This window comes from Numenius arquata, chromosome 21, assembly GCF_964106895.1.
Source record: "Numenius arquata chromosome 21, bNumArq3.hap1.1, whole genome shotgun sequence".
Taxonomy (NCBI): Eukaryota; Metazoa; Chordata; class Aves; order Charadriiformes; family Scolopacidae; genus Numenius; species Numenius arquata.
Genome location: NC_133596.1, coordinates 5622616 through 5631387, shown reverse-complemented (window position 1 = coordinate 5631387; position 8772 = coordinate 5622616).

The following is an 8772-nucleotide window of genomic DNA, read 5'->3' as shown; positions in this document are numbered from 1 at the left end:
GTTTCTTTTCCCCTCTTCCCCCCGCTTCTCTCCCTATCTCTATTCATCTCCCCAGGGAGGTGGAGGCAGCAGATATTGGAGCTGGGAGCATTTCATATGTAAATGCCCGTGTGTGTAAGTCCAGGCCCCTGACCCCCCGGCACCGTGCCAGCATCCATCTCTGTCAGCCCCGCCAGGTCCAGGCGAAGGGCTTGGAGAGCATCCCGGTTCCCCCCCCCCGTGCCCACCCAGCTGGGATGAAGCCAGGAGATCCTGCTGGATCCCCCCAACTGCATGCCGGGGATGAAGGATGCTGCTCCGGGATGGACCCCATCCCAACAGCCGGTGGGTTCGGGGTCACCTGGCCTTTCCACACAGTCTCCATCTCAGGTTTCCCGGGACGGCATCTGTCACGGCCCCGCGGTGACGAGAGCCTTGGGCTCGGCTCAGGAAACCCATTTGATTACAAATTTATTGCCGGCTTAATTTTACGGGTGGCACGAGGACGGCTGGTTCCACTTTCTGAGCAGTTTGTTGTTTACTTGGCAGCCGGATAAAATCCAGCATCTTCTCGGCCTTCTCCCGTGCACGCCGGCTAATCTGGCTCCATCTGACCTTGTTGCTGCCCCGTGCTTTCCCCAGGGGAACCGGGCTCAGATTTTCCCCGTGGCCGGGCAGCCACGAGTGGGTCCGTGCTTGTTCCACATCACTGCTGGAGTTCTGCTGTTAAAAAAAAAAAAAAGAGTTGTTTTTTTCCTGATGTAACCTGCTGGTCCTGCTGCCGGAGGGATGCGGGGCATCGGAGCGGGAGGCAGGAGCAGCATCCTGCCCTGGCTGGTGCCACGGCTCGTCCCCATGTGCCACCGTCGCCGTTTGCTTTCGTCCCATCATGTGATGATGGCTTCCCCCGAGGAGCAGCCGGGGCCACCCAAGGTGGCCGGCTGCGATAAGAGATCCGGGGCCACCATCTGCCCTGGCCAGCGCGGGCGGAGGCACCGGTGGGTTTCGGTTCCTCCGGAACGCGGCTCTCCCAGCCCCGTCTCCCCACACACGGGGAGGAGGACACGGGTGGTTGCTCCTGGGAAAGTGTGGGTGCTTCTCCTCCGGCACAGCCACCCTGTGAGGTGTCCCCTGAGGAGCACAGCCAGCCGGGGGGGACTCACAGCCTGTGCTATAACCGTGGATCCCTGGTGATTTGTGGCTCTCCCACCACAGCCTTGTGGTGCCAGAGATGGTTTTTGCTCCGGAAAGGTCCCATGGAACCCTCCTAAGAACATCTGATGGGCTTGGGCCAGGCTGGTGGGATCCAGCAGAGCCAGCGCTTGAACCGAGCGGGCAGAGCAATGTTAGCGACTGGATTATTTCATTTGTTTTTTAACAGGGATTAAGTTTCTCTGTGGGAGAGCGGGTCTCTAGGGAACGGAGGTTTCAGGCTCCTGCCTTCCTCCTGTTTGGTTTGGATTTTTTTTTTTCTTTAATCCCAAATTCCTCTCCGCATCCCTTCGGAGCGGTGCAGCCATGAGTAAAGCCCCAGCTGAGCCCATGGCTGTGATCCCCGGGAGCGTCTGTGATCCCGAGTGTGGAAGGACCAGGGATGCATCCGGATCCCGGGAGGCACCGGGTGCTGCGGGGAGGGAGCTCTGGGTGCCCTGGTCCCCCAGTCCTGGCTTCCTCAGGGTGCCGGGACCCCCCGTCTCTGGTCAAAGGGTGCTGGTGGAGCCGGCTGCCACCCCTTCGCCCGCCTCCCGCACGGCGCTAATCAGGTTTCACACTGCTTAGTTTGGGACATCTAATGAGATCAGGGCTCAAGGCTGCCTGTCTGCCCTCCATTCACAGGAGGGGGCGGGGGGGGGGCTGGAAAAAAAAGAGAATGGGTTGCTTGCTTCTCTCCAGCCTCCATTTCTACGACGGGGCTTTGCACGTCTCCTGTCCCGAGCCGGTCGGGGGTCCTCGAGCTGTCCTCCTGTTTGCAGCGTGGGGGACACCGGCCAGACCCTGGGCTGTTTTGTGGGGCAGAACTGGGGGGGTTGAAGGCAGCAAAAGTGGGGGCCACAGCTTCCTACCAGCAGCTTGGGGTGCGCTCTTGGGCTGGGAGCTCCTCTTGCTCTTTTCCATCGTTATTCGCAGGGAGCAGGACGAGGGGGTCCGGAGCTGGGGGCTGTAGTCATGGCCGTGCCTGGGGAGCCCAGTTGGGGGGGGTGGATCCTGGCTGTGACCCCCCCTCCCCATACACACGCACGGTGAGCTGCTGCGTGGAGCCTGTGCAAACACAGCGCCCAAGCACAGCCCAGACAAAGCGCGGCCAGTTCCCACTGGCCTAACGTTTTCCTATTCCTCCCGCTGCCAAGCAGCCTCCGGTTGGCGTTGGAATAACAAGCTTCTTTGCGGAGACACCGGGCCTTTTGTTAGCCGCTAGAAAAGGAGTTTTGATGCCGGCGATCCCTCCGCTCCCAACCCCCCCCCCCCCCCCGGCTTTCCTGCTCTTGAAGCCCCAGTGGTGGGAAGTGCAAAGCTTGGCTTTGGGTGGCCGATGGGGATCCCACTCGTGGTCCTTCCCCGGGGTGCAGCTCCGTACCCCTGCCGGCCACCCCGATGTGGGGTCCAGCTCCTCCAGGAGGGGCTGGGACTTCATTTGGGGATTATTTTTTTTTTTTTAGGATTTAGGGAGGTGATTCTGCTCTCCTACTCTGCTCTGGTGAGACCCCCCTGCAGTGGTGTGTCCAGCTCTGGAGTCCTCAGCACAGGAAGGACATGGAGCTGTTGGAGTGGGGCCCTAGGAGGCCCCGGAGATGCTGGGAGGGCTGGAGCCCCTCTGCTGGGAGGACAGGCTGAGAGAGTTGGGGGGGTTCAGCCTGGAGAAGAGAAGGCTCCAGGGAGAATTTAGAGCCCCTTCCAGTCCCTAAAGGGGCTCCAGGAAAGCTGGGGAGGGACTCTTGATCCTGGGGAGCCATAGGACAAGAGGGAAAGGTTTTAAACTGAAAGAGGGGAAATTTAGATGAGATATTGAGAAGAAATTCTTTGCTGTGAGGGTGGTGAGAGCCTGGCCCAGGTTGCCCAGAGAAGCTGGGGCTGCCCCATCCCTGGAGGGGTTCAAGGCCAGGTTGGAGGGGGCTTGGAGCAACTTGGTCTGGTGGGAGGTGTCCCTGCCCAGGGCAGGGGGTGGCACTGGATGGGCTTTAAGGTCCCTTCCAACCCAAACCATTCTGTGATTCTATGATTTGATGCATTTAATGATGCATTTAATGACGCTCAGGCAGCGGGAGCGGATGCAGGATGCGGCCAGGGCTTGGACCACTCTCTGGCACAGGGCTCTGCTGCTCGCCTCCGCCAATCTTGTGGGGGGATTATTTGGGAGGGTTTCTATGTTTTAGTTCTTGTGCGACTTCCTCTCTGCCGTGGTGCCGTCGGGGTGTGCTGGGAATTACAGAGCGGGTGTTTACCCAGCCACGGAGACGGCGGCTCTGTGGAGGTGTGCGGCGTTGTCCCCATGGCCGGAGGGGCAGGGAGGGACCCAGAGATGGCATCGCCGCCCTCCTCCTCCTCCTCCCCCGGCCTGGGAAAGGTGCCACCTCGCCGTGTCAGCACAGGCCCCTGGGAAAGCGTGCAGACGTGTGTGTCCTCTGGCACGTGGGTGTGCGAGCAAGCCTTCCTCCGCTCCCAGAGCTGGGACGGTGCTGCTCCCTCCCAAAAAGCAGAAGGGTTTTCTGCCAGGAGACCTTTGCTGTTCTTTCCCCCCGGTGCATCCTCATCCTCATCGCCTCCGGCACCGGCTTTGCCTCTTCCCTCTTGCCCGGGACCTCCGTCTGCATCAAGAGGTGCCCTCGCCTCTTGGATCTCTGTCTCCCAATTCCCTCCTCTGCTCTTATCTGTGCCCTGGTACCCAACCGCTGCCTCGTCCCCGTCCCCTGCTCCCCCCTGCCCTCTCCTTGCAGGGTGATGCCACTGAGTCGATGCCGGCTCAATGAGGTTCGGTGCTTTCCCGGGGTTCGGGGTGCATGGCCACGAGGTTTCAATGGCATCATCGAGTGAGCAAGCGTGGTAGGGCTCCCTGCCAGCGTCCTCGGAGGGGTGACAAACCCGGGGAGGCTTCCGAGAAGTGGGAAGCGATGAAATAATGCCTGAACTGCCGCGTCGGCAAAAAAAAAAAAAAAAACCCAAGTCATCTGGGGAGGCTGCCGGGCTGGCGGATTGATGGAGGTTTTTTAACACTGGGAAAGAAGCGGTGAGATCACCCTCGCCACCTCTTCAGCCTGACACACTCGCTCTCAGGCCGAGAGGGAGGGGGTTCAAAAGCCCGGGCGGTGATGGAGGGGGTCTGAATGAGACACGTCTGGGATGGCATTGCACACACGTGGCTCGGCGAAGCCACCGCTGGGTGCGAGGGTCTGCTGGGGTCCGTGTTGTGGGGAAGGAGGGGGTCTCGGGTCACTTTGGGGGACGCCTGGAGGGGTGGGCACCCTGCCTGCGCTGGGGGCAGCAGGGCTGGCAGTGCTGGTGGCTACGGACCCCCATGGAAAAGGTGCATCAAAAAGTGAGCCCCACCAAGGAAAGGAGGCTGGAGCTCCGTGTTGGTGCGAGTCCGCCTTCCGGATGGTGCTGCGAAGGTAAATGGTCTCCTTTTGGGTTATTTTGGAGATTCTTGAGGCCCTGGGCCCTTCTGTTGGCTCAGTCCATCCCCATCGGAGTCGGTCCCCTTGGATGGCCCCAGTTGGGATGTCACATTCCTGTAGACCCCGTAACTGGGGGATTTCCACCCCTCCAGCCCCAGGAGCAGGGTTTATGGCTGAGCCACGCTGCTGGGGAATGATTAAGCTGTGGGCAGGTGACAGTCCAGCTCGGCTGTTTGCTTTGCAGAATGAAAACCAGCAGGAATGATGTTTGCTTCCAGCCTTACCTCCAACCACCTTATCTCTGCCCTCCGCCTCCATCTCCCAGCAGTGAGGTGGTCCCCGGGGTCCTGTCCCATGTGTCCCCCCACCACCACCCCGAAGCAGCAGCGGCTGCAGGGCGGCTGCTCTGCTGTGGGAAGGGAAGTCTTTCTTTTTTAAGATACAATTCTTATTTTGGTGCCCAGACGTCTGCTGAAAAGGGGAACATCTCTGCCCTTATCATCAGCGCTTCCTTTCCCCGGTTCCTCGGAGCTCAGATTTTACCGCTGATGGTGGCGGGTTGGGGTGGGGGTGGTGGTGGTCCCAGGCTCCCCCTTCCCTCTCCCTTCACTTTGCCCCATCCAGCTGACCTTTGGCAGCGTGGGTAGCTCCTCTGCCGAGAGATTTGTGGTTAAATATTCACTTCTGCTACTCTCTGGGTGTAGATGCTGGTCTGGGGTGGGGGGGAGCTGGTGCAGAACAGCCCCCAAACCCCGGGGCTGGAAGGGGTCGACTTCCCTCTGCAAGCACGGGGAGGGGGACGATGGGGCACTTGGAGCCTCAGCACTCGCACGGATTCTTCCCCTGGGCCAAAACCCCTTATTTGCACAAAAAAATAGTGTTGGGGAGGTTGGTTTTTCCAGCACCACCTTTCTGCCTGGGACTTTTCATAGTCCCAATGGTTTTCAGACCTTTTTCCAGCCCCGGTGATGCCAGGGGCTGGTGTGGGACCCTGCGACCAGCATGTGGGACCCTGCCGACTGGGGAGGTTGGTTTTCCCAGTGCCATGAGGAGCATTGCTTCCCTGGATGTTTCATAGTCCCAATGGTTTTCAGACCTTTTTCCAGCCCTGGGGTTCAGCGGTGATGCCGAGGGACCGGTGTGGGACCCTGCCGACTGGGGAGGTTGGTTTTCTCAGTGCATTGAGGAGAGGAAGCAATGAGGAGCATTGCTTCCCTGGATATTTCATAGTCCCAATATTTTCCAGACCTTTTTCCAGCCCGAGTGATGCCGGGGGCTGCTGTGGGACCCTGCGACCAGCATGTGGGACCCTGCCGACTGGGGAGGTTGGTTTTCCCAGTGCCACGAGGAGCATTGCTTCCCTGGATATTTCATAGTCCCAATATTTTCCAGACCTTTTTCCAGCCCGGATGATGCTGAGGGGCCGGTGTGGGACCATGGGATTCTACCGACTCGTCCCCATCCCTCTTGGCGGGGCTGCGGCCGCTGGGGGATGATGAAAGCCAGAAGGAAATGTTTTAACACGGGGAATGCGCCCGCTGTGCCAGGAGCCGGAGGCACACGGGCAGGGCTCCGGCGTCGGGGCTCGCCGGATGGCGAGGGGATCGGCATCTCTGCCCGCACACGCTCGGGCGAGGTGATTCACCGGCGGGGAGAGGTTTTTTTGTAGTCGAAGCGGAGGAGCTCGTCCCGCGGGGATGCGGCGGGCAGCCCCGGGAGCCCCGAACCTGCCTCGTTCCACCTTGTTTTTAATAGCCCGGATCACAAGAAACGTCATCTTTGTTCTCGCTTTCCTTTCCCATGGCTCCTGGCGCCGCGGGCAGGGTGGAGCGAGCCCCCGCGCCCCGGCAGGGCCCTTGCCCGTGCTTGCCGGCAGAAGGAGGTGTGCCGGCACGTGCGGATGCTCTCGGCAGCCAGGGATGCGTCTTGCCGAGCCCTCTGTCTGTCTGTCTGTCCACAGCAGCGTGTTCGCAAAGAGGGTGCGATGCCGTGGGTTTAGCCAAGCTCTGGGTATTTTCAAAGGGGAAAAGGTGGGGTGCGGTGTGGGGTGTGTGCTCGGTCCCCCGGTTTGGGGTTAGGGGTGCAGTGGCTTTGCTCGAGCACTGTGACCCCCATCCAGCCCCCACGGAGGGCAGAGCCAAGCCGGGCTCCCCCGCAGGACCTGTCCCCGGGGAGCAGCGGGTGATGAGTGTCTGCCCTTTTCCTGGGCATCCCTGGTCCGAAACCCCGGAGTCTCTTTTCCTTCCTCGGGAATTCTCAGCCGCTGCCACAAGTGACCGAGGTTTGCCCTTAAAGCTCCCAGAAGGGAGGAAAAAACAACAGAAAGGGGAAAGCATCGCAGAGGAAGCAGGGCAGGAAGGCCAGGCCCCAGACTGCAGTCACGAGTTTGTGCGTGCTCAGCAGCGCCACCGGATGGGTCCTTTTCCCTGCTGGGGGGGGGGAGTGGGGTGTCCCCTTCCACGGCGTGGGGTGATCCCACTGCGGAGAAGCCCCTCTGTAAAACCCATGATGTGCTCGTGGCCGCTTCTACGTCCAGCAGTGCCCGCTGTGGGTGACGGCGGGCACTTTGGTGGGCTTGGCTGGGGGCACTGCAAGGACCCCCCCCCCAACACACACCTCCCCCCCATCTGTTGTGGGCACCGGCAGAGCCCTGAGAGATGCTTCACCCCAGGTACGGTGGCACCGGGTGGCAGCTCTGGCTCTGGCCACCATCCCCAACGCCATCCGGTGCCGCCAGCTTCGGCGCTTCCACAGTGCCACCTGGCTGCCACCTCCTGGGGCTGGGACACGGGTCCCTGGCCGGAGCCCGTGGGGCCGGGGGACGGAAGAGCATCCCGGTGGCGTGGCTGTCCCCCGATGCTGGGGTGGCTGGGTCCCCGAGCGGTGCCGGTGAGGTTGTGGGCTGTGCCTGGCTCCCGGGTGCCGGCTGCCCGGCAGCTTCCCAAGTCATATAAGGAGATGCCGGAGCCGGCAGCCGAGTCGGAGGCCGTGTCGGCTGAGCATTACTCACCGGGGAGGCGCATGGTGGCGGGGGGGGGGGGGGGGAATGGTCCCACCAAGCCAAGGGTGACTCAGCTCCGGGCGAGAGGCACTGCCGGAGTGATGGAGGGGGGGGGGGGGAAGGCCAGGGCAGCCCGTGTCCCCAAAGCCATCCTGTGGGGTACCCTAAAATCCAGGGGGAAACAGGGAGCGGCGATGGGGGTGGCAGCATTTTGGGGGGGGAAATGCTGCACGAGGCCCCCCTGTGAAATAAAAAGGGTGTCCTGCGAGGTGGGGACCTCTGACAGTGGTGGGGGCACATCTTCTCTGCTCCCCAAATTCCCGTGCAGGCGGGTGATACTTGTCCTCTCCCCACCCCTTTCCTTTCCGGGCCGAGGCGACGGTTGAAGCTGAAATAATCCGCCTCGCAAGGAACTAAAAATGAGCTGTTTGTGTTTTGGGGCGGTTTCCATGGCAGGAAGGGGGTGCAGCCACACGCTGCGGGGGGGGGGAGCTGGTGGCTGCATCCGGGGCTGGGTGGTCCCCCAGTGCCACCAACGGGTCACCCCGAAACCCGCTGGTGGTTCCCCGCGCCCCGGATGGGCCACCTCCTGCCGTTACCGGCTTGCCGCAGCGGCGAGAGGCTGCCGGGCTGGTGTGTGCCGGAGAGGGGAGTGTGGAAGGGATGGGGGGGGGGGGGGGGGGGCGGAAAACAGAGTGTTAAACTGGGTGGGATGAAGTGGGGGACCACCGCTGTCCCCAGGTTGTCCTGCTGCGGGGGAGTGGTGTATTTATATATGAAAACATGCATTATTTGTATGTATGTTTATATATAGAATGTATTTGTATATAAACATGCATTATTTGTATGTATGTTTATATATATAAATATATATGTTTATATATCGCTATATATATACAAATATATATGTTTATATATCGTTATATATATATTTAAAGAGGTTTTTTTGCCCCTAGGCTTGTCCAGAGGAGCAGCTGGCCGTGCTCCGTGCATTTTCCCGGCTCCGGGAATCACGGAAGCGGCTGAGCCCCCATGGGTGCCGCCAGGGTGAAGGGGATGGGGCAAACCAGCTCCTGCTTCCCAGATCTTTTTCCACCAGCACATCCCGGCAGCCGTCTGCCTGTCAGGACACTAACTGCCCCGCTCGGGGCCATTTATGGTGGCCTCGTGGCTGCCGACAGG